General features: G+C 37.4%; 1 protein-coding gene across 3 annotated transcripts in view; it reads left to right on the top strand.

Moving 5' to 3' along the window:
• CTNND2 (catenin delta 2) overlaps nt 1–27,776 on the top strand; it is a 638,637-nt gene that overhangs the window by 37,609 nt on the left and 573,252 nt on the right. The gene's annotated exons all lie outside the window — the stretch shown is intronic.

The following is a 27,776-nucleotide window of genomic DNA, read 5'->3' as shown; positions in this document are numbered from 1 at the left end:
AAACAATATTAACTTAGGCTTTATAACCCAGAGTTACAGATATAGTGTTGTATTTCCTACACATTTTAACAGTGTCAAAGCTTGCTTTCTCACAGGGTTAGAAAACAAGTAAAATTTTTACTCAGAAAGTAAAATTAAATGCTTTTTAATTTTCAGTAGTTGAGAAACTTTATAGTTTAGGTTAAAATAAATCATTACCTAATTAAGTGCTTACACAAGCGCTTTATTTCTTTATTTTCCTTCAGAAAAATTGTGTGTTACAGAACTTAGTTTAGAAAGTTACTGACTCCAGGCTTTGACAATTGTGCTTGCTCCCACTGATAGAGAAGCGTGTAAGCCTCTAGACTGTGGTTTATTTATTGCAACTAAACTTGACTAACTTCAGGGTCCCAGTCTGTATAGATGGCATAGCATTATTTGGCCTGAGGGAGAGGAGGTGTGGTGGACACCAATGTCCTTGGACAGGAAAATATGGAGCTATGTTTAATAAAGAATGAAGAAACTTCTCCTTAAGTAAATGTCTGACTCTCTGTACTGAGTGATACTGAGCAAAAGTTGAAAATGAGAAAAATGTCTTACTCTGTGTTGATGCTTATCAAATGATGTGCAAAATGAGTTCCAAATATGGTGGAAAACATTCTGTGCAGCCAGGCTTTTGATAGGCTTGACTCCATTCACTTTTGAATTTAATTAATCTAATTTAATTTAAACTGATTTTTAAATTTTTTGCTAAAGGTGCAGATGTAAACCTAGATACATCACAGTGGGGAGAAAAATAAAATAATTTTGGATTTTAGAGACTTCACAAATGTAATTCTTGGCCTTGCTTTGTGCAGAAAATAACATCTTTGGCCTTATTAATTGGGAGTTTTATGTGAAATACTACTTAAAATCAATCCTGTCTTTTGATTCTTAGGATGTATAAATCCTATCTCTCTATGACAATTACAGAAGTATTAACATCCTTAATTCTTGCTCTTGCTTGTGATTCTTCCATGATTTATATTCTTCACTTTTCCTGGTCTGGGGGACTGAACAGTGACTGTATATTGCACAGATACTGCCTTGCTATTGCAGTTTTCTGGATCTGGAGATTTTATTTATGTGCTGGACTCTTGGCTACTGAGCTTGGAGGTACCAGGTGGCTGTGGGAGTTGAGCTGTTTTCACAGCTTATGTGAAACTCATCAGTATTTCTTTGTTAGTGTTTTGCCTTTCTTATGGAATACCTGTTTTGCTAAGTAGTGTTATGAAGCTCTGAGTAGATGATGTGTTTTCAGAATCAGAAAGCTGTAATAGTGTCTTTGTTACTGTGTGGTATTATTTTTTTTTCCATTTGTTCTTTAATGCTGTGTTGCAAAACATTGAGCTGTGTTTGGACTCTTTTAATGCTGTGACTGTTACAGGCTTTAATAATAATCTCTCAAACCTTTTTTACACATAATTGTTTTTTCTGGCAGTGGAAATCTGGCAAATGTTAGGTCATATCATTTTAAAACAATCCTAATGCTTGTAAATTGCCTGAAACACAGTTGGTATTAAAAAAAAAAAAAGAGAACCACAAGTAATTATCTTTGCCTTTTGCTATCCAAAATAAACAACAAATGCTAAGAATCCTTTTATTCTAATTCCTCCATTTGACTGTTTTGAAATAATTGATGAAATATAATTTATACCTCTACAAAATCCTTAAATTAAAAAATGGTGTGATACCTTTGAATGGAAAGGCATGGCAGTTTCTATGAATGATGTGTGTTACCTAAAGCAGTGTAGCTTTCATGCTATTCAGCACTGCTGACTTATTTCATACAGACTAATTAGAGCCATTGAGCCTGGCTTCAATGGGGCTTTGAACTTTGGTTCTTACCTGGGTAAAGTATCTCAATTACAGAAATGCTGAACATGTGATGCATCAGCATGGTTTATTAAATAATGTCCTTGCCTAGTGTTGAATAAACTTTAGAGCCCAGTGAAGAATATATCCTATACAATAGTCCCATTACAGTAATATTTCTTGTGAGATAGTTGTTTGAAACTTATTTTGCTCTTGAATTCCCCTCTGATCAATTATGGAGCCTATATCCAAGACAGAAAATCTGGGAGATCAAGGCACAAGGGATTTATGCAGACATGGCCATATGCCAAATAACAGAATCTAAATCCATGGACCTGTCAGCCCTATTCAAGTGAAGTAGTTGCAACAGTTCTGTTAGATCCCTATTTGAACAACTTAGAAGTTCAAAACCAAAATAAAACAACTCAACCACTGTCCTTCCCAAAAAAGCTCCCAAAACTACAAAACTCAAAAAAAACCCCCACCAACACCCCAAAACAACAATGAAAAAACTACAATCAAAACCAATTCTAGGCAAAGCATCTATTTGCCCTACACAAGAGGCATGCTAGGAGCTGTTCTGCCTCAGACATCAAATATCTCCTTGAGCTTCATGGATGCTAAATGGGAGAGAGTCTGCTGTTGCCATGCCCAGGCTGCTAAAAAATTCTTACTCTTTTTTGGGACGGAGTGTGCATGGTAACGATTTCTGACAACATTTTTCTGATGTTCTGTTGCTTCAAGTACAGACTTTTTAGGAGGGTGGATACACCACTGACATGTAAATGATGCCTGTCCCCCTGTGGCAGTCAACCCTAATTGTGGAGAACAGCACTGACTCACTGCACGTGCAATAAACACTTTCCTTAGTGAAAACCAAGGCTGACAGAAATTGCTTAGCCTTGGCAGACTAGAGCTGGCTGAGAAAAAGCATATCTGGACTTAATCTTGGATAGAAGCATTGTTTTCATTTTTCTACTGTGGAAGCCTATAAATACTTAAGAGGATTCTTGTGCTAGGGGCAGGAGAAAATCACAAAATTTAAGTAAGGTATTTCTAATTTCTTTGAAAATAAGTGACCACAAAAAATTGACATTAAAAACAAGAGAAAAAAGAAAAAGCCTACATTGAATTGAGAGTGTAAAATCTTTGGTTTGTAAAATTGTGTTTGTCAGTGATATAGATTATTTGGTTTGTATTTCTTCTAGTTTAGGGGATTTCAGGGAACTTTAGTATCATAATCAGATTACACCTGCTGAAAATTTTGGTTTTACAATGTGTTCCATGAATATTTCTTTAAAATGGACATAGCTTTTGTCTCTAGGCTGCTGGTTGTATTAATCATTGTTTTGTCAGGTTTCTTATAGCAGCCTCAAATATGGTGCTGTATTTCTTACAATGGCTTCTTAAAAAGCCCTGAAAGGTATTAGGTCACTTTGCTGAAGGTGTGTGGGGGGTTATTTTCTCTTGGTTTGCAGTCTCAGTGTATAGGAAATGAAACAATTGTTGCCCACCTGCCCTTCCAGAGACAGATTAGTTTCTTTCAGGCTTGTGCCTCTCTAGTTCAGAGGTTTTCTCATGTAGGTGAAAGAACAACTGGAATTTTATAATTTGCATGTAAACCAAAGCATTAAGAATGTCATGGGTAATAGTTTGAATTCCCAACCTGATCAGAGAGACCTGTCTGAAGCAGCTGTCTCCACATAATTCTAGAAATGCTGCTCTCTGGTTTTGTAGCATGGTTTTGTGAAACATTTGCAAGATGGCAACACATGGGCCAGCCCAGTTGTTCAACCTCACCTGTCAGGGCACAGAGTAAAATGTTGTCACAATATAATATGTGTGTTTGTCTTCAAGTATATGAGACTTGCTAATTCTTTTACAAGCTTCTGTAGCAGCTGTGTAGCAACTGCATCCAGAAAAGGGAAAATAATGAAACAGATCTCCGTGTGTTCTAGTTTCTCTTCTGAAAAGTCATGAACAGAATAGATCCTGTTTACATCTCCACTAGAAGACATGATTTGTTGGGCTTGATACTGTTATCTGGAAATATTATTCTAAAGAAAATGTAGAGCTAAATAACCATTATATTTAATAATTGTATCTCACAGGTAAGCTTGCTTAACATTTAAGACCAATTCCTGCAGACCAGCCTGAAATGGGTGGTAGTGGAGATTTTTTATGGAAGAGCACATTGAGCAAGCTGGTATTTTCTTGATTTGGCATTTAGTTCCCTGTTAAATGGAAGATGCCTTTTCTGAGGACATGGTCCTGGAAGGAAAGGTCAGGTGTGTCTCTGCTGCAGTGTTGAGGGGCAGGGGGAATTAATAGCATTAATGAATTTGCAGTAGTTCATAATAGCTCATTAGTAGCAGTCTCATGAAGTAAGCTGTATGTAAAACTTTTTTTCTATGATAAAGATGATCCCCTTACAATGCTTAGGTACCATTTCATTATAATGACAAGTAGTAATGCTTAATTGTTACTATATAAAGAATAAATTACAGAAGTATGACCTATACCAGGTTTTAGAAAGTCATCACTACAATTTCATAAATAAACTTTTTTTTAAATACAGGTGGCATGATGGCAGTGGTTCTGTGCAAAATTCACCACCTGCTATTTTTTATTATTAAGTTTTAATTTAATGGTTTAAAAATTACACTGATTTTTAAGATGGAAATAACTTCAAAGGAAAAAAATTAGCAACTTTTTAATGATAAATTTTAGCTTTCAAAGAAATGTAGGAATTGTATGCACAGATAATTAATTAAGCAAATGTTTACTATAAGCTACTTTTACTGTAAGATCTATTAATTTTAAAAAAATAGATATATGGAAGAATTTAATTGGGTTTTTTCATTGGATTCTCAATTGCTCTTAAGAGAAATAAAGCCTTTCACTTTTGTTTGCATTCTCTGCTGTTACAAAATTCTTGTTCCTTTTCTGTTATCTCTCTGTTTCCTTTATCTGCTAAACACTGGGTTGCCTTTGAGCCTTTGTGTTTGGATAAATAGCTGGGGTTTCTTTGTAAATGGTAGAGAGACTGATAGTAGGTGTAGCCTATTTGTTCTTCTGAAAGAGAAGGATGGTATTTTGCAGTTGGTTATGTCTGTGTTTCACTGCTCCTGCACTCAGCACAAATGTGATTTTCTTTGTCTTTTTGGCCAGAGCTCTCTTTATGTTGATTTATTGATTACTCATTGGAGAAATAGAGTTAGTTTAGCTGTTACTCAAAAGTACTGTATGAAGACTCTCATTCTCCTCCACTCCTTCCCCTTTTTTGGCACTTTTGGTTATTTGGTAAAATACTGAAGTATTTTACCCATTCATTTTGAAGGAAAAGTGCACTCTTGCTGGCTTTTAGAAACAGACAGAAGAGCAGGAGACTATGCAGAACTAAAATTCTGCAACACAAAGAATAGGCAGCAGACCGCATGTGCTCATGTTTCCTTAATGGATCTGGGAAGCAGGTCTGCATCCAGATGGACAAATCTGCTTGGCTAACCTCCATGTCTCTGCAGCTTTACCCAAAGATGTTTTTCAACTTTTCATCAGTTTGTGAGACTATTAAATAGACAAATGCACACTCTGTTAATGAAAATGAACCAGAACTGGGCATCCAGACTACTTTGTGATTCAAAGATTCCCCCACTCCAATTCCTGTGGCGATGCTAAGTCCTTCTGCAAAGTGTCTTGTTTGAGAAGGGGTTCTCCTGAAATTGCATATCTGTCGGTTGAATGTGCCCTGAGAAATCTGAGGTTCCACTTGCTTCACAACCAACACAAGAAGTGTTTCATGCGAATGCAGTTCAAAGGTCCCTTCCTTTGGAAACAGTGGCCCTGTTGGTCTGTTAATTGTACTGAGGTACAATAACATTGTTAGATCCCAAAATAAAAGTGGGTGGTCTGTAGTTCAGTTGTTCTAGCTTAGCATTTGCAGCCGTGGCATGAGGAATGAGCAGGTGGGATGAGTGCTTTGAGTTAGGATGTGGCATGAGACAACCTTTGTTGTCTCTTTGAGGGACTTCTTCACAAGTCAGTTTCCGTTACTTTTACCTTCTTGAGTATTTTCTCTTTGCTAGCCATAAATGATAATTTGTGTACAGAAAAGATCCTGCTGACTTCAACTGCTTTGTGCTTTTGCTGAGACCTTGCTGGAGTTTATAGTCAGCATTTTTACTATAGTGAAATTAATGTTTTATTGCTGCTTAATGTACAGCATGTAAATCTTGTGGCACAGTTGCATGTTACTTGCCACTTCTTAAAATTCATTTTTTCTTTGTCTCACTCCATCATTCTCTGTAGAGAATGGTGCTTGTTGTCTGCAGTTGTGAATTGTGAGACTCTGCACCCTGAGCCACATTTCCTTCACATTTGTTTTGCAGCAAATGTCTTAGCTTGCCTGGCATCTTCCCCAAACCAATTAACATTAAAATCTGTCAGGAGCAGTTCAAGCAAAAGAACTTAGCCTCTAATGTGTCAGACTACAGTGAGCAATTGCATTTTTGACAAAAATTTCACACAAGCATCTCTGCTATTTAAATTATCATTTTATTTAGCTATGATTTTATTCTTCTGTAGTGTTTACTGTCTGGCAAACATATTCCCTAAACATAGGCAATGCTGAAGTAACAATCTCTATTCCAAACATTTTAGAGCCTATAATCTCCCCAATCAAATACCTGTCAGAGCCGAAATCAAATTTCTACAATCTCATTTTTCTCAGTCTCATGAACAGTAGAATTACTTCCCCATCACTGTAGGGAAAAAAGGTAGGATTGCTCTTGTGGTGAGGCAGGGGTTTTTTTAATGCCTGCGAGTTCTCCCTCTCTTCTTAATGCTCAAGTTGATCCATTCTCCAATACTTCAGATGTGGTTGTGGAAGTTGAACAGAGTTAGGGTCTTACATGTTTCCATGCTGTATTTAAACATTGTTAAGCCATAAAGTAAGGAGAAATTTTAATTAATTTTTTGCAATAGCAATTGATTTTGTAGTGGCACCTAGGAAGTCAAGTTCAGGATAGTGTTACAAACACGTAAGAAAGAGAGAAGCTTCTCCATGGAACTGTGCCACACATGTAATCAGGGGTGGACCAGGGATGAACAAATTTGTTTAAAGTTCAGTAGACAAATGTAGTGTCTTGCAGTGTCCCCTGGCAGCAGTGAAAGCTGACAGTGTCCTGGACTGTGTTAGACAGTACACTGATGGAAGTGTTCTATTCCCCTTTTTGTCAGCACTTGTCAGAACCCACCTGGAACACTGGGTTGAGATTTCAACACCACCTCCCCTCTTTCTGCCAGCCCAGTTCAAGACAGACATGGAATGACTGGAACATATTCAATGGAGGGTGACCAAAACAGTTGGAAACTGAAGCGTACATCCTTTGCGAAGATGAGGGAATAGAGCTTGCTCAGCCTGGAGGAGATGTTTCAAGGGGAGGATAACCTAATGGCAGCCTTCCATGACAGATAAGGAGGCAATCAAATGAGTAGAGCTGGGCTCTTCACTGAGGTTCTTGGCCAGAAGATGAGACACTGTGTACATAAATCAAAACATGAGAGGTTCAGTCTTAAGGAGAAATATCCATTCACTGTGAGGATAATTAAGCACTGAGAGAGGCTGCCTAGTAAGGCTGTGGAATCTCTGTCCTTGAAATTTTTCAAGTCCTGCCTGACAAAGCCCTGAGCAACCTGATCTGAATTCAGAGTTGACTCTTGCTTTCTGGGGATTGGAGTAGATGACCACCTAATCCCTTTCCAACACGACTTATAATTTGATTCTATAAACCAAGGAAGATCACCAAGGAAGATCCTGGGAAGAAGAATATTTACTGTCAAAGGTAATGGTTTATAGAAGATAGGCCTACTTCCTTGTAGCTGATCAAGAAAAAGATTTCAAATATTTTTCAAGAGGCCACATTTCTGGTTTTTGAGAGACTCATCCCTCTGACCCCCAGAATTATGCAGTGTTCTAAAAGTATAGCAGTGATCAGGAAAGTACAGAAAGCTGAAATGATTATCAGGGTAGGGCACAACTTCCCTGAGAGGAGTGGTGTATGTTTGGGATCTACAGGCTAGAGAATGGATAACTGAACAAGTGTAAGGTAAATCACAGGATATATGCAGAATATGACCTTGGAGCTCTTGTCTGTCTTCCACTAGCAGGCAAATGTGGTCATCAAATGTAGCAAACAAGAAACAGGTTGAAAATACAAGCCAGTGGTTCACCCCTAAAAAAGGCAGTTGGGTGGGACTGCTTGCTGCAGCCATTAATTTAAAAATAAGTCAATAGATAAATAACCTTCAATATGTTTAAAAAATGGAAAAAATAATGGAAGATAAAAAAAACAGTTACAGGTAGTCTACCATAGACTTGACAAGAGTATGAGAGAGAAAAAACCTAGTTTTGACGAACACTGGAGGCAGGAGAGGACTCTGTACCTATTAGTACTGCTGTGCTCTAATCAGAGCAGTCTAAAGAATTGTCTATTACCTAAGTGTGAATTGTATCAGCTCAGAATTTCCTATATTTGCAAACCTTAAAATTATGTCCTGTCACAGTCTGACAATTGATCAATAATTGATTGATTAATACCAATGATCTGAGAACCTGGAATGGTCATAAAACATGAAATTAAAAGAATGTTTTTTACTGGAAGAGGGCACAGAGGGTTTCGTCTTTGCTGCTGGTTTTGTTGACATTCAGGAACCGTTCATCATTCAGTCTGGGAAAAAGTGCTTTATCACTGGATCTTTTCCACAGAGTTTTCATCCTCTTGTAAGCTGATTTTCCTCTGATTAAGAAAAAACCCATCCTTTGGAGATGTCAATAGGCGTATCATATATGTAGAGGTATTTAGAGCAGTAGCTTTATGATACTTTGATGTAATAAGGTCAGAAGGAAACTATTTCAGACAGCAAAAAAATTATACTTGGACTACTTTTTCCTTTGGGCAACACATCAAGCAGGAGTGGAATGTGTTCATACACATACAAAGTATCCAGTGTTTAATCACATTCAATAATACTCAAAATCCAGACTTCACTGGACAATCTGTGTAGGCAACTGAAGTCCAAATGCCATGAAAGTGAGCTTTTTAAGTTAGCAAACTTCTGACCAGTGTAGTTTGTGGCAGGATGCAATGGTCCATAGAAAATACCCAGTACAGAGTCAGGAGTGTGTAATTTAACATAGTGTGCTTTGGGCGCTTCAAATGAGCATAGGGTATGACGGTATCGCAACAAATTTATGCACTGTAAATTTTTCTCAATGCATGTGGGATTTTTAATCATCACAACATGTTTCAAGAACTGCAGATAGAGAATTGCTGTAACAGCTTCCTCATATTTGAATAAATTTATGTTAATAGCAAATATGTGACGACTGCTTCAGATGTAGGAACAGAATTCCAGAAATACTAATGAACTTCCAGAGCTTTATGCACTCTTTTTCACTTCAGATTTGATGTATATTGAATCTGTTTTGTGGGTACAGCATCCAGCCTTGGAGAAGTGGGTGGGTGGGATGCAGAGGACAGTGAAAGGGAAGTACACCCCTGACTACATCTGCCAGGAACATGTTTTATAAAACAAAAACTTGAAACAGGGATTATATTCCATATGAACTTTTCCAAGTGAGGATAGGCTATGTCTTGGCATGCTCTTTGTTGGTGTTTGACACACATTTCTCATTTTCCCTTCAGTGCAGAAAAAAATGTTAGTAGTCACCACAGTGTGTCTGTACTTGGAAGACCGTTGTTTCCACGTGCTGCATTCTTTGGACTAAGCTACATCTGGAGAAGACAGAAAGCATATCTGTATCTGCAAGTTTTAAACTATCCTCAAAGCTACAGTTAGTACAGTCTTTACTTGGCATGGCAAAAAGCAATGATATATTGTATTTTAAGCAGAAGAAACAACACTTGGAAGAAACAAGTACCTATGTGTGTATACTATAAAAGCAAAAATTTGATGCTATTAAGCAAATACACTCTTTTTTTCAGCTGGTTTTGGTCTTACATACTTAATCATCCATTTAAAAACCCAGAGACCTACTCAGCAACAATGGATTATATCTATTACTTCATCACAGAAGTTCATAACTAAAAAAGTTTTATTTTAATATACAATTAAGAGCACCTAAATACAGTTATTCCATTTAGTTTACTTTGTTTACAATGCTAGTTGAAAACACTTGCAGTGAAACAAAATATTCAATGTGCATCGTATCGTGTTTTTCTTAAAAAAAAAATTGTATAAAAAGGTTATTTCCTAAATCTGTAAGCTCAAATGCTTGTGTTCAGCTAAGAATAATCAACCAGCAAACACTCTACTAATTTCTAATTTTGGGATCCTTTATTCAGCTGAGTGATAAAAGAATGTGTTAAAGATTTTGGATTACATTGGATTACTTTTATCTGTCTCTATATTGGTGATCCCTAACCTCCACACGTAATGATAAGTGTTTCAACTCAGATGGTCTTATTTTATTTGTTTGCATCAATTAGAATTAGTTTTATTAAAATGACCAAACAAACAGAAACCCCCCAGCAAACACAAAACACAAGCAGCAAAAATAAGAATTTAATAAGTGGCCTGAATGATGTAATGGGAATTTGTGGGAATACTCTGAAACCATTTAGACAAAGAAGATTAAGTATTCTGAACAATGTCATGTTTCACATATGCAGTCTGTTAATGCTGAATGATCAAATGCTTGTTTTGAAACATTTCTGGGGATAATGAAATAGTATCAGAATGGAGTTGATGAGATGTTTGTGACAGGTAATGTCAGATGAACTTAGTGACTATTTGTTCTGAACGAGCTTATAATTTGTACATGTGCTAAAGGGCAAAATAGCTACCAAACTCCTGAGTGTTTCTGGTACGATAAGAGGTGAAAAAAAAATCTTTATTATAGTTTATTAGCATGGATCAAAAATGACATCACTGTGTGCAGGAAGACAACTTCTAACTCAAACTAATGTCGTTTGTTTTCAGGGCCTATTAATTTATGTTAAAGTAGTCCCAAATAACGCAAATGCTGCTCTAGAATGCAGGGGAAGGCACAGTGAAGCAATTGCTTAATAATGATGTTAATGAGTCAGTGCAATGATTCTGTATTTACTGATTGTCAGAAACATGACCAGTTTCAATAACATAGCCAAATAAAGTCATTGGAAGAAAACTGTCATTCTGGATGCTCATGGCAGTTGTTTGGAGTTTTTAACACCCATTTCTGGAAAAGGGTCAATGAGACAAGATAAATAGTAGGTCCTGGGGCACTCATTAAATATGTTTTGGTTTGTATTTAGAAATTAGTTGCTAGAGGACTCTGAGAAATTCTATTTGTGTTCCAAGCTTCTTTCCTAATTTGTACAATGATCATGGTACTTGCAGCTGACTGGCCATGTCCATTTCACAGGAGTCTATGATTATAATTGTGAGAACTGAGGACTGGCTCTCTGAGAGCATTTGGGTCAAAGCAAAACAGACATGGTTTGAAGTCCTTTGGTGGTATGGGTTGACTTTTTGTGTTACAGTGAATATGTCAGTCACAAGGAGAGGAGGACTGTGTGTGGTACTCATATGCTTCCATCATAACTTCTGTCAGTTGCTGGGTTTGTTTAGAGGTGTTTTAGAATAGGAGCTCTAAAAGGTTTGCAATTGAAGATGGTGGAGGTAGAACGTCCTTCCTAGATGAGAATATTCCAATTTTTGTCATTTCAAAAGTTGTTGAGGATATGTACAGCCATCAGCTGAACAAAATTATTAAAAATACATTCACTGTTAAACATGATGATATTTCATAATTTTATGAAACTTCAAAGCCATGCACATGAGAATATTCATAGTTGACCTCATAGGGAAGCTGCTGTTGTATAAGGGCTTCAGCTTCTTTTTTAGCTCCCTCCTTGATGTCAGATATGACTGTGAGAACAGTGACTTATTGCAGAAATATGGCTAAAGGAATACTTCAAAGTTTCAGTGCAAGATCTTCAAGATGTAACAGGAGAACTGGAAATTATTCTCTTTTTTTATAACTCCTTCAATCTTGACAGCAACTTTTTTGTTTTAGTGGTAAGATACGTTCTGATGGCATAAACACAGTACTTTAGCCATACCACACAAGAATCTTTTGTTTCTCATATCAAGGAATAATATATATGGTTAAATTTCTTAGCTCCATTCACTTATCTGTAGTTTGCATAGAATGAGTTTCCATTTTCCAGTCTTTGTTTCTCTTTGTTTTTTTTTGGTTTTTTTTTTTGGTTTTTTTTTTTTTTTTTTTTTTTTTTTTGCTGATCTTTCTTTGCTTCCTACTTCATTAAACCAAGTTTGAGGAATTGTTTTCATTAACTGAGGCATTAAAAAGAAACAGTGGGATTGCGGACATGAGAACGACCTGCAGAAATCTGCAGGAACCTACAGACCTTCAAATAATACAATAGAGAAAAATCTTGGAAATTTATATTCAGAAACTAATTAACTTTGCTCTTTTGTCTACTTTCCCTCACCAAAGATTTGACAAAATTCTTGTTCTTTTGCCAACAATCACATCTTTAAGTGTTTTTCATTCCTCATCCTTAGATAATCATGCCTTGCATTTGTATATATGTAGCACATACTGCTGTAGGACTTTTGTCCTAATCAGAAATGTCTTGATTTAAGTTGCCAGTTACTGCACAAGTATGACAAAAACCGTTTTGTTGTTTAGTGGAATTTTTTACACTGTTTGACAGATGACATAGTGAGACAAAGAGCAGGTTAAGAGATTGTATAGTTGGCTGAAAAGCTACACCTTTCTGAGCAAACACCTACTTTCAGGATTGCTTCAGTAATTAGTGTTTTGTTCTGTCCTTTTTACTTGACTCAGACTTCCTGGTGCCCAAGGAAAGATGTACAATGGCTGTGAAACTTGCTTTTCTTTTATAAAAACCATTACAGAGGCATTTATTCTAGTACTAACAGTTTGTAAAATACTTTTAAAATGTTTTATCCACCTGGAAAAGGGAGCATTTGTCTGTGAAAGAATGGAAGAGCTTAAATTTCATAGTTGCAATGGGAATATTTAATTAATATTTCCTCGTTGCTACTATAATAGAAATTAAATGGTAAAACAAAGCATTTTCTCTGTGAAATGTAATTGTAGAGAAAAATCAGTGCTGCACAATTGGCAGGTTGAGCATCTATGAGAAATTTCCATTTAATTTAGTAACCTATTTTGTGAACAAGGAGATATTGCAAATAAGGACACAGATGAGAAAAAAAATCCCAAAGTATTAATTATCAAATATTTTAGTCAAATAAAACTGAGTTACTTGAATGTTTTCCTCAGCCTAAAGTAGATCACATTTTTTAGAAAATGCAAATATGCATGACTTCTTTGTCTAAGTGCTGGAGAAATTCACTAGGAACATCCTGTTCTTCTGTGTTCCTTGCTTCTGGAAAATATTCCTTTTCAGAAGAGACTGCTTGTGGTTTTTAATGAGATGGACAATTGGAGTGGTGCTTGGGGGTGTTTCTTCTGACTGGCAATATGTGCTGAAGGTGGGGGTAGAAGTTGCCACGAGCCATTGGACAGAAGTGGAAAGCTGAAGGAGTAACCATTTGGCTTGAGAATAAGTTTGGTAGTTAGTTTTATGCAGGGAGACATACCAAAGCTAAGAAACACTAGGCTGATCTGACATGAAGAGTAAACAGATTGTATTTCTCTAGTTACATCTATTCTGAGAACAGATACACAGTGCTGAAATTGCTCAGCTTCGTGTGAAGACTGTGGAATCTGAATGTGAACTCCAGAGTTTTAGATAAATGTATTTACTTTCTCTGTAGGAAAATTGAAGGGTTGTCTTCTATATGAACACAAAAAATTGCATGCCATACCATAGAATTGTTCCAGATGCCAGGGACTTGTAATGATCATCTGGTCCAACAATCTAATCACTCTATAGCTGACCAAATTTCAGTGACTAGGCACTGGAACAGGTTTCCTAGAGAGGTGATGGATGCCCCATGTCTGTCAGTGCCTTAAAAAAGGAAACATTTGGCATTTGGTTATACCCTTGATAATGGGATTCACTTCTTGGTCAGCCCTCACGTGGTCAGGCATTGGACTAGATAATCACTGTAGATCCCTGCGAAATGAACTATATCCTCCCTTCCCTTCCTCTCCCCTTACCTGTCCTCTCCTTTCCTCGCTTTTTTATGGAGAAGGTGATGAGGTCTTTACTCAACATACTTTGTTCTCCAGCTCTTTCTTCCGCCTCTTTCTGTTCTGGGAATTGTCTTGACTTTTTTGGACTCAGTGTAAGGGTGTTTGTGGTCTTTATTTTCTAAAGCATTTTCTATATGCTTCAGGATTTTAGTTGTTACCCTTTAATAAGCTTGTATTTAAAATATTTTGTAGATATACAAATTATTATCTTGGGAAGGTGAAATTTCACGTAGTGTACTTTCAGACATTGACATGTGTGTGCGTGAACAGGTTTAGTAAGCAGAAGGAAATTTAACTTAATTCAGTGGTATTGGATATATAATTAATTCAGTTTGGTAATGGATACATACACTGTTATACATTAAGTAGTCAAAAAGAAAAGGAAATTATTAAATTATACAGAGAAGAGTCCCTTTGAATTCATACGAATTCAATCTGTGATATAAAGCTCAAAAATGTTAATTATTTCTGCAGGTGGGAGATTTGGTAGAGATTAAAAACTGCTTCTATCTCAGGCTGATAGACTAATGTTACTGATCTCCTATGATACATGAAGAATGGTGTTCCTATGCTAACACATTTTACATGATCTCTCAGATTTGTAATTCTGAAAAGGAAGCTCTAAAGAATGCAGCATTCCGCACAAAGTTCCCAATATTGAAGGTGATTCCCAATAGTGAAGGTGATTCCTGAAAATTAATTTTCTGTGCACTGTTAGTATTCTGTCTTCATTTCAGCATTCATTCATTCACTTATTCCTTCATTCATTCAGAATGATGAGAACTCCCGAAATGGAGTTAGCATGTTTATCCAGAGCAGGCAAGCACATATGTTTTCCACGCAGTGAAGCATCAATAAAGCATCTCTACTGTTAACACATGCTGCACCCCTGTGTTACATTTGACTGCATTAATGCAGTGTGCACCTATCCCTTCTTCCCCTGGTAAAGTTTTGTTGGACAGCACCTTGGGATCAGTGCTTGTGCTAGCTGTGGATGGAAAAATGGATGGTGGTGGAGGAGGTGTGTGTTTTTTGTTTTAGTTGGTTGGTTTTTCTGGCCAACAGATAGAGGGGAGACACAGGGAAGACACTATGGCTAGTTATTCTGATGCCTTGGACTGGCTACTTAGAGCAGAGGCTGGACAGTATTAAGACAGTAATGTGGGTATTTACTAAAGGCCTTCATAGATACACCTTGGGCAGTCAAAAGCCTCACAGAGGCTACACCCAAGATGGACAATGGTCATGAGTTTTTCAGACATAAGTCAGGTTTTCAGATATGACTGGTTTATTTGCATATCAGGTGTTAATTCTCCAATTACAGCTTCAGGTAATGAAGTGATATACCCCCAGGTTGTTTCCTCCCCTCCCAATTCACTTTCGTTTCTCCTTTTCGGGGCTGTGGTTTGTCCTTGGATCACAGGCCTAGAGGGATCGTTTGGTCTGACCAAAAGGTGAAGACAGTTAACTACACATTATATGAAGTTTAGAGCTATGCACTAATGCAGTACAGGATTTGAAACGTATAAAAACTAAAATCTTAAGCCATCCATTCTACCACTATGAAGGGACAGCAGGGAAGAGGAGCACTGTTGGGAGAGAACAGGGCTTTGTGCTCTTCATGAACACAGAAAGCAGAAGTTAAGCAATCTGCTTACAGGTGTACAGTGTTTCACTACACCTGATATATTTTTGTAGGTCAAAGAAGCACACCTTATATACAAAGACAAGAATTTATTGTTAGTCTAATTGAAATTGTGGTGGTCTAATCAAGAAGTTTCATTTTAATTGGACTAATAATACCAGATTATCCTGGAGTAAAAAAAACTCAAAAAAAGTTGTTCATAAATGTCCTTGAATCGACTCCTTTTGTGTCATGCTCATGTAACATCGCCTGGGTCCTGACGGCTGTGGCATTGAGGACAGGGGGGCAGGGCATCACTGATGTCCTTGGCCCTCCTCTGGGAGTGGTGAGATACTGTGTGCCTTGAGGGGCAAACTTCCCCCTTAGTCTCAGGTCCGTTTAGGTCTGGCTTTATAAATTTGCAATCTGTTCAGCCACTCTTTCTTTTCTAAATGACTCAAAGGGTGGTTGCACAAGGATTCACTCAGACCATTGTCACAGCATAAGATTAAAGCACATCATGGCAGTTGGCACAAAGCAGTAGCAAAGGAATCTTCTGTCTCCTAGAAAATAGGTCTTTGTAGAGTCACAGTATCTTGGAATGGTTTGGGTCGGAAGATACCTTAAAAATAAGATAGTTCCAACCTCCCTGATGTGGGCAGGGACACCTTCCAATAGAACAGGTTGCTCAGAGCCCCATCCAACTTGATCTTGATCACTGCCAGGGATGGGGCATCCACAGCTTTCTCTGGGAAACCAGATCCAGTGTCTCACCAACCTCATTATAAAAGATTTCTTCCTAATGTCTGATTTAAACTTACCCTCTTCCAGCTTAGGGCCATTACCTTATGTCCTATCCCTACATGCCCTCGTGTAAAAAGTTCCTGTCCAGCTTTCTCCATTAGGTACTGGAATGCTGCTACACATTCGCCCTGGAACTTTCTTGTCTCCAGGCTGAAGAACCCCAAAACCCTTCAGCCTGCCTTCATACGAGAAGTTCTCCATCCCTCTGATCATCTTTGTGGTCCTCCTCTGGTCTTGCTTCAGCAATTCCACATCCATCTTAAGCTGGGGACCCCAGAGCTGGATGCAGCACTACAGGTTGGGTCTCACCAGAGTAGAGGGGCAGAATTCCCTCCCTGGCTCTGCTGGCCACGCTGCTTTGGATAGAGCCTAGGATACTATTTGCCTTCTGGCTTCCAAGTACACATTGCTGGCTCATGTCAAGATTCTCGTCCACCCAGACCTCCAAGACTTTCTCCTCAGGACTGCTCTTAATATCTAGAGTCACTGTCCATTTCTAGGAAATAATATTCCCTTGCTTTCCTGACCCTTATCAATATTTGCAGTTACAGCTAAAGCAGACCCATAACGATTTAAAGCATTCTCTGGTCAAGCCCCAGGGCCAGTAGTGTGAAGCTGCTAATGGGCTCTGATGTCTACTGCTGGTGCTGCAGGTGCAGGAGAGAAGAGCACCGTGGGGTGGGGCATGAATGCCATGTGAGCTAAGGTGAGAAGATACTCAGGGAGAGGATTTCGAGGGTGGGTGAAAACAAAGTACAACTTCACATCAGCCATGGACTCTCTGTCAGAAGATGTTACCCATCACTCCACACATGGGTCTATGGAGATCTTTCTTTATCCTATGTCGGACAGTGGCAGTTCAAAAAGTCTCTGTTTTACCTTGAGCTTATGAACTGACCAAGCCAATTTGAGCACACGAGGAAAAAATCAGAGTTTAAGCACATGTTTCCATTTTTGGCATTTTAAATCTTTGATTGCTCTTTAACTTTAAAATGCCATTGATTTTCATTAGAAGGCTTTGTAATCTATTTCAAAACTGCTCTTAAAAAAGAAAATCTATGTTGTTAGGGAGTTACACCGATTTTCTGTGTTGGCCTCCTTCCACTTTTATAAATTGAGACTTAATCAGGGCTACTGAACTGAAATTGATTTTATAGAAAGTAGCAACCCATTAACAAGATCTTTTGCTTTAAATAAGTCTTTAATTGGAGCTCTGTACAAATGTGATAGAGGAAAAATGTTTGTTAGTGCCATGACTTAATATTGACTAATATTTTTTCTCTGAGAAATATATTCTTCTTTCTCTATTTTTTAGAGAGTACAACCAAATCTGGATCTAAGCTTTATTTCCCTAACTAAATGCATTTGAGGCATTAATGGATTTTTTTTCAAATGTCTGTCACCTTAATCTTGTGTAGCAATCTTGATTCAGCAGTTTAGAGCTCTAAATTATTACAATAGTCTACTTTAATGTATTTCCAAACCTTGGAAAACCCTGTAAAATCTTTTTGTCCCCTCCCCTTCAGATCCACTACTGAGGGAAAAAAAGTCTGTGGAGCTGAAATATAAAAATGAGACAGCATTCCTAATGAAATGTGTCTTAAATAAAGGTTAATGTGAGTAGACTATATTGATCACTCCTCCCTGGTCTTCTTTCTTTCAGTCTCCATATCTCCTTGAATTATCTGATACCATTTTTTGCCTGTTAATTTTTAAGTAAGCTAGCTTTAAAAAGCCTTCATAAGTCTCTGTATCACTGTATTCTGTTAATTTTAAGATTTTATTTTAAAAGGGCCCAGTTGAAAACATTTGCCCTCTCCTGTTTAAGAGACCTATGAAAATGAGAAGGTTGAGAGGTTTCAGGACATTGCTGCAGAGGAGCCCAATACAGTGTTGTATCTCTGGCTGATTAATGTAAGCACTACTCAATGATGTATAATCTCTAATCCTTGTATAATGAGCTGGTTGGATTGCTATTGCTCTTATTCTCTGACTTCCCTGCAAAACTATCCTGTTTCTTAAATTTAGAGTTTTCTAGGAAATTACCTTGTTATCTCATTGGGACAGGAGTTATCTCTCTCAGATGTAGACCCAGGGCCCTTTCTGGGGGGGTTCTCACAAGTAGTTATCAGACTGTACTGCTGGTTGCAGGTGTGAGACATATAGAGTGGTGTGCCATTTTTAACCAATTTCAGCTGCTTTTACAAATGCTTTTGAAAGATAAGCTCAGTTCTGTCGTGGGCATACAGTTGATGGGATGTTTCTCAAGGAAATGCATCATTTTATTGATAACAAGCTGTTTTTTCTATTGATGTGTCACTTGGTCAGCACTGCAGTGACATGGCTTTCAGTGGTAGTTTTTTGTCTGTGAGGTCAGATACATCTCAGGACACCTCAGTCAGTGTGTGTTGACACTTAGAGGGAGAAATAAGAGAAAAAGATCACTTAAGCCTCTGTCAATAATAGCCAGACTTCCAGACAACATCTGGGTCTCCCAAGGCTTGTGGATCTGACCAAGTGTTGCTTCAGGCACGTATTGCAGCAGTTATGGAGTTGTTAGTCATGAGGGACGAGTGCAAACTCTTCTACATCTTGGAACGCTTTAAATGTTGTTGAAGGTTAAATACAGAAATCCCTGCATGTAGTTTGTACTGCTTCAGCAGTCCATTCTGACTAGGCAGTACATTTCTGGGTATTTTCTCCTATACAACTGTACAATAATTAAAGTGTAAAAAAGCTCAAAGATGTTACTGCAGACATTTAATACATATGGCCTATAGGTATCTACCTGATTTTCTGAGCAGGAAAACAGCTGTACTTTTTCCTTCAGAAGTCACTTAAGCATTATTGAGATGCTGAACCTCATTAGTTCCCATCCCAGATTGCTTTAACATTCTGACTTGGAAGCACTGCTCTTTGAAAAGATAGTCGAGAATCTTTGTTTAATTGGCTCATCATTTAACCACAAATAAGCCAGTAAATTTGTAAATTAGTAACTTTCAAGTTTATGCTCCAAATTAGACTTATCTAAGGAGTATTTGCATTACTTTATGCACATGGAATAATTACCTTAGCTTACTAGCACTCAACAGATTTTCAGCTTAGATTCAGTTTAGATTCTATTTGTTTAAACAAACAAAATAATGACAAACAGATATTCTTTAAATATCAAAATATCAAGGTCTTAATTGAAGTCCCCAAAATTCTTTATATCTACTCCCCACCCCCAAGGTATGCAAAAATGTCCTTATGTAGTATGCAGATAGAATTGAGTCCATTTCCCTCTCCTTTGTCAAGAACCTTGGAAAACTGGCATTACCCTAACTCTTCCAAGGGAATCTGTATCCTCTCAATCAGTTTGCTCTAATACTATACCTTTGCGAAGCTTTTAAATATATCAAAAAAAAAAAAAAGGTTATTTTGCTATGTCTTTAGGATTTTATGGTGATGCATATGAGTGTAGGTGTGGAATGTATATTTGCAACCAGTCAGTCAAAGGAAAGAAAAGTTAAGGAACAGTAATAGAAGGCTCAAAATGATAAGTATTTTTCAGAGGTTGAAACCCAGAACTGATTAAGATAATGAAAAATACTGGGAGTGGGCAGAGTCACTGAGGTTTAAATGCTTCAATTAAAAGACAAAAAAACCTAACCCAACTTCAGAATGAAGTGTTAATTATGATGGTTAATTAACATCTCTAAATAAGTTGGAAAATCATTTCCCACCCAGAATCAAACACTTGTTACCAGAATGATTCTTTTAAATGTCTTTGAAGTATGGTATTAAGAAATTCTGAGACTTAGCCTATTTTGCACATGCCTTTATTATGCATAAACCCTTTTCTTGACAGGTGAATCTAAACGTGAATAATTTTTTTAGCTTGTTTCAGTATAGTATCACACTTGCCAAAATTCCAAAATTGGAACTGAATATAAGCATGATCAAGTTTTGATTAAAAAAAATGTTTATTCCTAAATTATAGGTGTTACGTGTTCAGTCTACTTTTCAGTGTACTTCCTTTCCTTCTTCCTCTGAATTTCCCCATCACATTGCAAGCAAGAGTCTGGAACATGTTAACACCATCAAGTGACACATTTCTGCTACATTGTTTTTGTTGTTTCCAAAATTATTTTAAATGAGACACAAGTAACATCGAAAAAACCCCAAGCAGCCACCCCCCAAAAAACCCCACCTGCAAAAGAAAGCCTTCCCAAAAAAACTGATTTTCAGAAGTCAGTGCCTTTATCTTGGGTTGAAGAAAAGTGAAAATTTCTAAGGGGCTTGGGTATGACTACCACCTATATTATGATTTTTGAGCTAAAAAGTCTCCTAAGGATATGTCTAAGCTGAGGAATCTTTGTGATGAGACTCTAGCAGTGGAACATAGCCGGCAAGTCTACTGTTGGCTGAAGTTTTATTTCATATTCCTTTGTGAAATAAGTAACACTGTCAAACCCAAAACTCTGCCTGTGTAACTCCTGCTACAGTGGCAGCAGTTTGTTGTTTCACTTCTGTCAGATAGTGGAAATAATCTGTGGTGGTAAAAGATGTTAGTGTGAACATGGCTGTGATTCAGTTTAGGAACTGTCCACATATGTCATGGCAGTGAAAAAGGAATTCATTTTGGGTAAAGGACTTACTGAATATGGTCTGCTACAATGACATTTATCTGTCAGCTGAGGTTAGCGTGGTAGCTGGTGGCAGAACATTGACCTATTCATACATACCTTCATGGAGACTTGGGCTATTTGAGTTTTATTTACCCAAAAAGAATAAATGAAAAATTATTTACTCCAAAATAGTTACATTTTTCCCTGTTACAGTTTGGCTACTGGGCTCTATTCCATGGATAACAGCATTGATGTCAAATTTCACATTTTGTTGCCATCAGTACCAACACAGGGACCATGTCTAAAAAAATATGTAAGACAGTGCAGATAAAATGAGGAAAAAGGATTCTTTTCTGCTACCACCCACAGGAGAATTCCAGGTTATCTGTAACAAATTTATCAAAGAGATCAAGAAAATTTATAAATTTGGAATTTAATGGTGACATTTTTTCGAAGTGTTGATAATCTGAAATCATAAATTATTTGGCACTGATACTGCCTTTAAATAGGAAATGTTATGTAACACTTGTCAGAAGAGGTATTTAATCCTAAATTAGCTTTTTAAGGAGCTGTTGAATTGCTGAATAACCATGATATGGAAAACTACAAATCCTTCTATAATAGGAAAAGATACAAGAGGAATAAAACAGGGTGGGCACTTGAAAGTGAAAGGTGAAGGTCAAGTCTGACAGTTTGAACTATGTGTAGCAGAATTAAGAATCAGTTGTTTGAGAAGCTGCCTGTGCATAGTGTGAAATCCTGATCACTCAAAACGTATCCCATAATTACTTTTGCAGCCCAATGGGAGGAGAGGAAGCCTGGGTCTCACTTATCCTGAACATGAGTGCCTCCAAGGCTGAGAACTCCAGAATGATGATGAAGAACAATAGGGAAAGTACTGCATAGTTTTGTTACTCATCTGTATCACAGACCTCTTCAGTCCTTGGCTGAATTTAGAGTGGCCTTGCAGCTCCTGCTGCTTGTGTCATGGTGACAGTTCCTTGATAGCTGTGCAGTTGCAGAGGTGCTCAAGGATGGCATGTTCATCTCTTCTGTTGGCAGAAGCACTTAGGATGGATACCATTTTAGGGTGTTTTTTTGATCCCTGTCAGTATACTTTGTCCTTATATATGAATTAATGAATATGACAAGATATATAACTAGAAAGCAAAAAACTTCCAGAATGCTGTGTAGGAGTCTGTACAATTTTAGTTACGTAGTACAGTAGATGGAAGAAAATATTAGATACATTAAAAGGGTTTATCTTGTCATCATCTTTTGTATAACCATGATCAGAGTTTTCTTTGCCCTTTGCCTGTCTCCAGGTTAAGAAATGCAATGGAGATTTTTCACTGGATTTCATGTTTCTAATTTTTTCTTGTAATATGTCATGATGAATTACACCTTGCTGCAAAATGTGGTGTTGCATTTTTGTGCTATAGCCTTAACATAAATAGCACAGTCCCATTGGAACTAGTTCAGGTTTGTTGTGTAAAAGAGTGGTCAGTCTTGGACCAGTTACCTGGCTGCTGGAATCAAGCCTGTAAACAACATTGCTGACAGTGTTTGATACTCTCTATCCCCTGCCCCTCTAAAATGTTAATTAGCCTCAGGCTTTAAGTAACTCTTTACTCTGAAAAGTGAACATCTTTTCAAAAATCCTGTACCTCAGTAACTTTCCACTGCAGAGGCATGATAGATGTGGCTTCCCATCTGGTTAGCAGTGATGATCCTACTTGAGATCAAGTTGTGCCACCAAATTCTGATCTTCTGACACTTCTAAACAAGGATTACTTGAACTCTGACACACTACAGCTTCAGAGGCAAATTTTGAATGTTTACCTTCAGAATTCTGTTTCCTAGAATATAAGTGTAATGCAGTCCTTTTCTTGCAGTATCCCATCCTGTAACATTGTATTTTTTACCATTCTTGAATGCACCCATTTCTAGGATATCTGACACGATCAGTGCTGACAGCCAAACTGACAACATCAGTTTAAGGAGATGGGTATGGCCATAAAGGAAAAGCATAGCATAGCCATAAAGGAAAAGCCATAGCAGAGCAATGATGGTGGGGAATGGAGTTTGCTGGAAATGTTGAAACATGGTTGTCTTTCTTTCTGCAGGTCAGAAGGAATGTAGGAGAAGGGGAAATTCAGCAGTGTAAAGCTGTAATTTGCCTGATCCTGTTGAAGACAGACTAGGCCGTGTTGAGCGCTGTATTGAAACACCACTGTTTTGGAATATTTGATTGTCACTGTAACTACTGTGGTGTGGTATAGACTCCTGGCAGATTAAGTCTATACATTTCTACCCGATGACACAAGATTATGCCAAAAACCACGTCATGTGGTTTTTAGACAGGCGTAAGAATTTATCTACTCACATCACCTTATAATATCTGAGCTCTCTCTGGGGAGGTTCAGAGCAGACATTAGGAAAAGGGTCTTCACTGAGAGGGTGGTCAGCCCCTGGAGCAGGCTTCCCAGGGAAAAAGTTAGATCACCAAGCCTGACAGAGTTCAGTGAGATTCTTGATTCCAGGATCTTTATGGATTTCTTCCAACCTGAGATACTCTATCATTCTATGATTTTCGTCAGCCAAAAAAAAATGTATTTCCAACCCAAATAGACATTTAGACATTAGACTATACTACAAAGTTTCTATTCTTGTACATTTAAACATGTTCAAGTTATGTTGCATGGACATCATCTTAGAAAGGCAAGTTAGTTATCTTGGCTTGTACAGCATTGCTACTCACCAATTTATTAAGGTGAAGAGCACAGATGGTATGATTTCTGCAAACAATCTTGACATCTGTGAAGATGTGAGGATTGACATTTAGCAATTTCATTGTGACTTATCCTTAGTTTGGTTTGATTTTTACGTGTAACTCTTATTTCACTAAATGTAATGAATATGAAACTTTTAAAATTCTTCACTTTAAAGTTAAAAAAACCCAGAGCCAAAGGTGTTTAAGGCTATTCAAAATGTTCTGATTTGTCTAAATACCATATCCTCCTTTCAAATTCCCCATATTGGAGAGGATGAGTGAGAGGTTCCTGGAAATTTCTTCAGTTTTCCTCTGTGTATTCAAGTACCTTGTTGTCTCTTAGAGCAACACTTAGTAGACAAAAGCATTTACAAATGAGAGCTTTTGTATATAAAATAGGTAGCTCTTGTTTCTGTAATGGGCTGAATATAAAGTTCTCTGTTGATTGTAAACATCTAAAAGGGTTGGACAATATGTGATTGCTACGTAACTAATACAATAAAAAAATAAATGGCTTTTTCAGAAACATGATGGAAAAAAATAAGCAAGTAGCTTGATGACTAAGACAATGTTACCAGCGAGGAGAATAAACCCACCAATGCTAAACAGTAATCCCTTTTTATCTGGACACTTACTATCTGTCACTTCCTTGCTGGGGAAGATCGCAGTGTGATAACTTTGCCCTAAGCTAGTAGGCATTCTCAGTCTTTTCCATGCCAGTAGCCTCTTCTGATGCCAATATCAGAAAACTAAAGACAGTCCATAGGATTTTAAATACTTTGAATTTTGCTTTCCTGAGTCTAAGGATCTATGCTGAAGTGATCCACCTGAAGCAGATTTTTTTATAGTAAGGGGCTAATTGTAAGAGGAAACATGTAGTGGCATTGACCTGAAAAAATACGTTAAATTTTATTTGCTTTCCTTTGGCTTCAAATTTATTTATTGTCCATTTAAAACTTACCAAAGCTAGTCCTATAAAAAGAAACAAAAACAAGCAGCCTTCCAAGACCAATATCATATCTGTACAAAAGTGTTTGAAAGACTTGAGAAAAGAAGGCTAAAGTCCATCTTGTTTATCTCAAATGGTGAGAAAACCAATTGCACTGTACCCTACTCTGCCAACAAAAGTAGTTTGACTAAATTGAAGAGGGTCATAAAATGTGAGGAATGTGACAGATTGATGAGTAGGTTGAAAATGTTTATCCTGTAGAATATGGAGGCTTAGGGATGAAGACCATCATCAATCTGTAAAGCAAATGAGATAACTTGAGAAAAATGTGAGTTGAATGTGGCATAATTTAGTCATAAGAAGTAATTTATGAAGGGTTCTCATTTTTTTTCCATGAAACCATTATGTTGGTGTTGGGTTGAATAAATGACTTTCATATCGTGTTGTCAAAGATAGTTGTTGTAACCATTCACTACAAAAATGTGGCTCCTCTGTCCTCATTGTTTCTTATCACTGCCTCAGTATTATTTCAGGATACACTGAGTGATATTTTCTGTGGAAATTTATCTGTTCAGAGTTTTCTCTGGTAGAGCCAGAAATAGAAGATAGGAAGGACTTGGGGCAAGGTGGGGATGGAGGGGGAAGGAAGGGCAACAATAAACAGGTGAGATAAATTTTGCACCACCGGATATGATAACACCTAATTATTTTTTGTTATGGTTGTTATTTTCTGCAGTATTATTCATGGAAATATTTTTTTGAGTTTTGGAATTAGTCTAACCTCCTTAGTGTTAAGGTCAGTAATTTTATACTAGCCCAGATTACAATTTTAGCAGTCCTGAATGCCTGTGGAATGCACCCTTCCTTTTGTTTGTGGGGGGAAGAAATATGAAACAAATTCCTGAGCATTACCTGTTCATGTAGTGACTAGGAATGTCACATTAGTAAGTTAGCTTTTATGGGAGACAGAGCTATATTATTTGTAGCTACTTGAACATTTATCTAAATTGGCTCTATCAAATAAATGCAAGAAGCTAATTCTAATTGACTTCATTTAATGCAGTGTCACCTGAAAGTGTCTATATTGCTAAATTTAAACATGAGCAGAATGACTTACATAGCCCAAGAGGAAGTTCAGGGCGTATTTTTTTTTTTTCTGCTCGCTTAGCAATTAAAGAGCAAATCTCTCAAGATTAGCCAGGTGCAATATGCTGCTACTCACTTTTCTGTGTAGCATCAGGTACTGGCCAGTGCTGAAGGCAGCAAGCTGGATTTTATAGAGTAGCAATGTGATCTGCTATGACAAATCCTGTGAGCTCTTTTGGGGAAGTGGAAAGCTGCTCTGCTTTGAACACTGATGCATCCTCCACAGATTGTGTTTGTGGGTTTAGTGGCATGTCTATTTTTCTACTTCCTGCTTCATAGTAGTAACATTTCCCTCTCCAACTGAAAAATTATTCTAGGGTAGGACAAGATGTTTACATTACCTTACGTGCCATCATGAATGCAGTGAAGGGTGGAAGTATTAAGAAGGAAAGCATCAAGGGCAAGTAGAAAGAGAGATTCAAACCACTGAGGAATGCATAGCTAGGGCTACCTGTTGCATGACTGTAGGAACCCTATTTGTTAGACGAAAATGAAGTAGGACTTGCTAAACTATAACAGAAGCTGAGATGTTAAGCAAGAACAATGTAGTTAATCTCTGGTTCATCACTCTACAGTTACTGCCTGAAGACCATTCCAGTTAGCTTGAGTCATGTTTTGAGCAGGCTGTTGTGTGACTTCACAAATGTGTCCTGGCTAAGTAACTCACAGGAAAGCCAGCCGTAAGCACCAGTACATGCTGGGGGACACCCAGCTCAAAACCAGCTTTTCTTGAAAGGACATAGGGTTCTAGTGGACACTATGTTGACCACGAGCAAATAAATCAAGAGCAAAGGGGACAAGATGTAGGAGTATCAGTCAAAGTGATAATGAATAACAAAAGGGGGAAGAAGAGGATGCCAGAAAATGCAGTACTGAAGGCTTTCTAGCTCTAAAAAAAGAAGCAATAGAGATTCCATTTTTAAAAGGATAACTTTGCAAATCTTTCCCTATGACAGTTTTCAGGACAATGCTTCAATGTTTTCAGAACTGTTATTGGAGGAGGGAGCAAAGGACGTCAAAAGAATTGGGATAGAGGTGATGGAGATAATTTCATTCTTTCTTTCTATATAATGTCAGTTCAAGGAACTTGGATGCATAAAAGCAGCTCGAAGGCTAATTACAAGATGACAGGAATGACTCTGTATTAAAGATAAAACTTTCCAGACTTTGCTTTTGTGTGAGGAAGATTCAAATTCAAAGTGAAGGTTGCTGATATAGTGAACATCATCTTGTCCAATTTTCTTCTCTTCTTATTTCTTCTCCTGTTGCACCATGGACTTGGTTTCAAAACTTTGCTCTCCTTCCCTATTGCTGACAAGTTTCAGAAAAATAAGTACCAAATACAGATAACTTTTTATGAGGAAACAGCACTCATATTGAATCAATGCTTTCATCAATTTTGTGTGATAGTGGGCTGAATAGTATTCGTGCTCAGTTTAATTTAAATTTCAAGATATTCTCAAACATTAGTATGGAAAGAGGTTTTTTTTCCCCTCTTCCCCTTGATGCACCCTCAAATGAAAACAATTGTGTTTTCTACTCTAAAAACACAGAAGAATTTTAAGTTAGAAAAATTATTCATTCTTGTTATGAGTATGTACACAAAAATGTCAGAATGTATTTTAGGGAGTATCTGTGTTGTCACTGTTTCAGCAGCCTTATGGTCTATAAAAAAATCATAGCTGTTATTCCAAATTTCCAAACTGTGGTTGTGTGGGTTTTTTGTTTTTCTTTTCAAGACTGGATGCACTGAATGTGAAAAATCAAAGATAGCAGTGAGAGGATGATATAGAATTCATTAAGCATCAGAACAAAGC

Source organism: Anomalospiza imberbis, chromosome 1, assembly GCF_031753505.1.
Source record: "Anomalospiza imberbis isolate Cuckoo-Finch-1a 21T00152 chromosome 1, ASM3175350v1, whole genome shotgun sequence".
Lineage (NCBI taxonomy): Eukaryota > Metazoa > Chordata > Aves > Passeriformes > Viduidae > Anomalospiza > Anomalospiza imberbis.
This window is presented reverse-complemented; position numbering and strand designations above follow the sequence as displayed.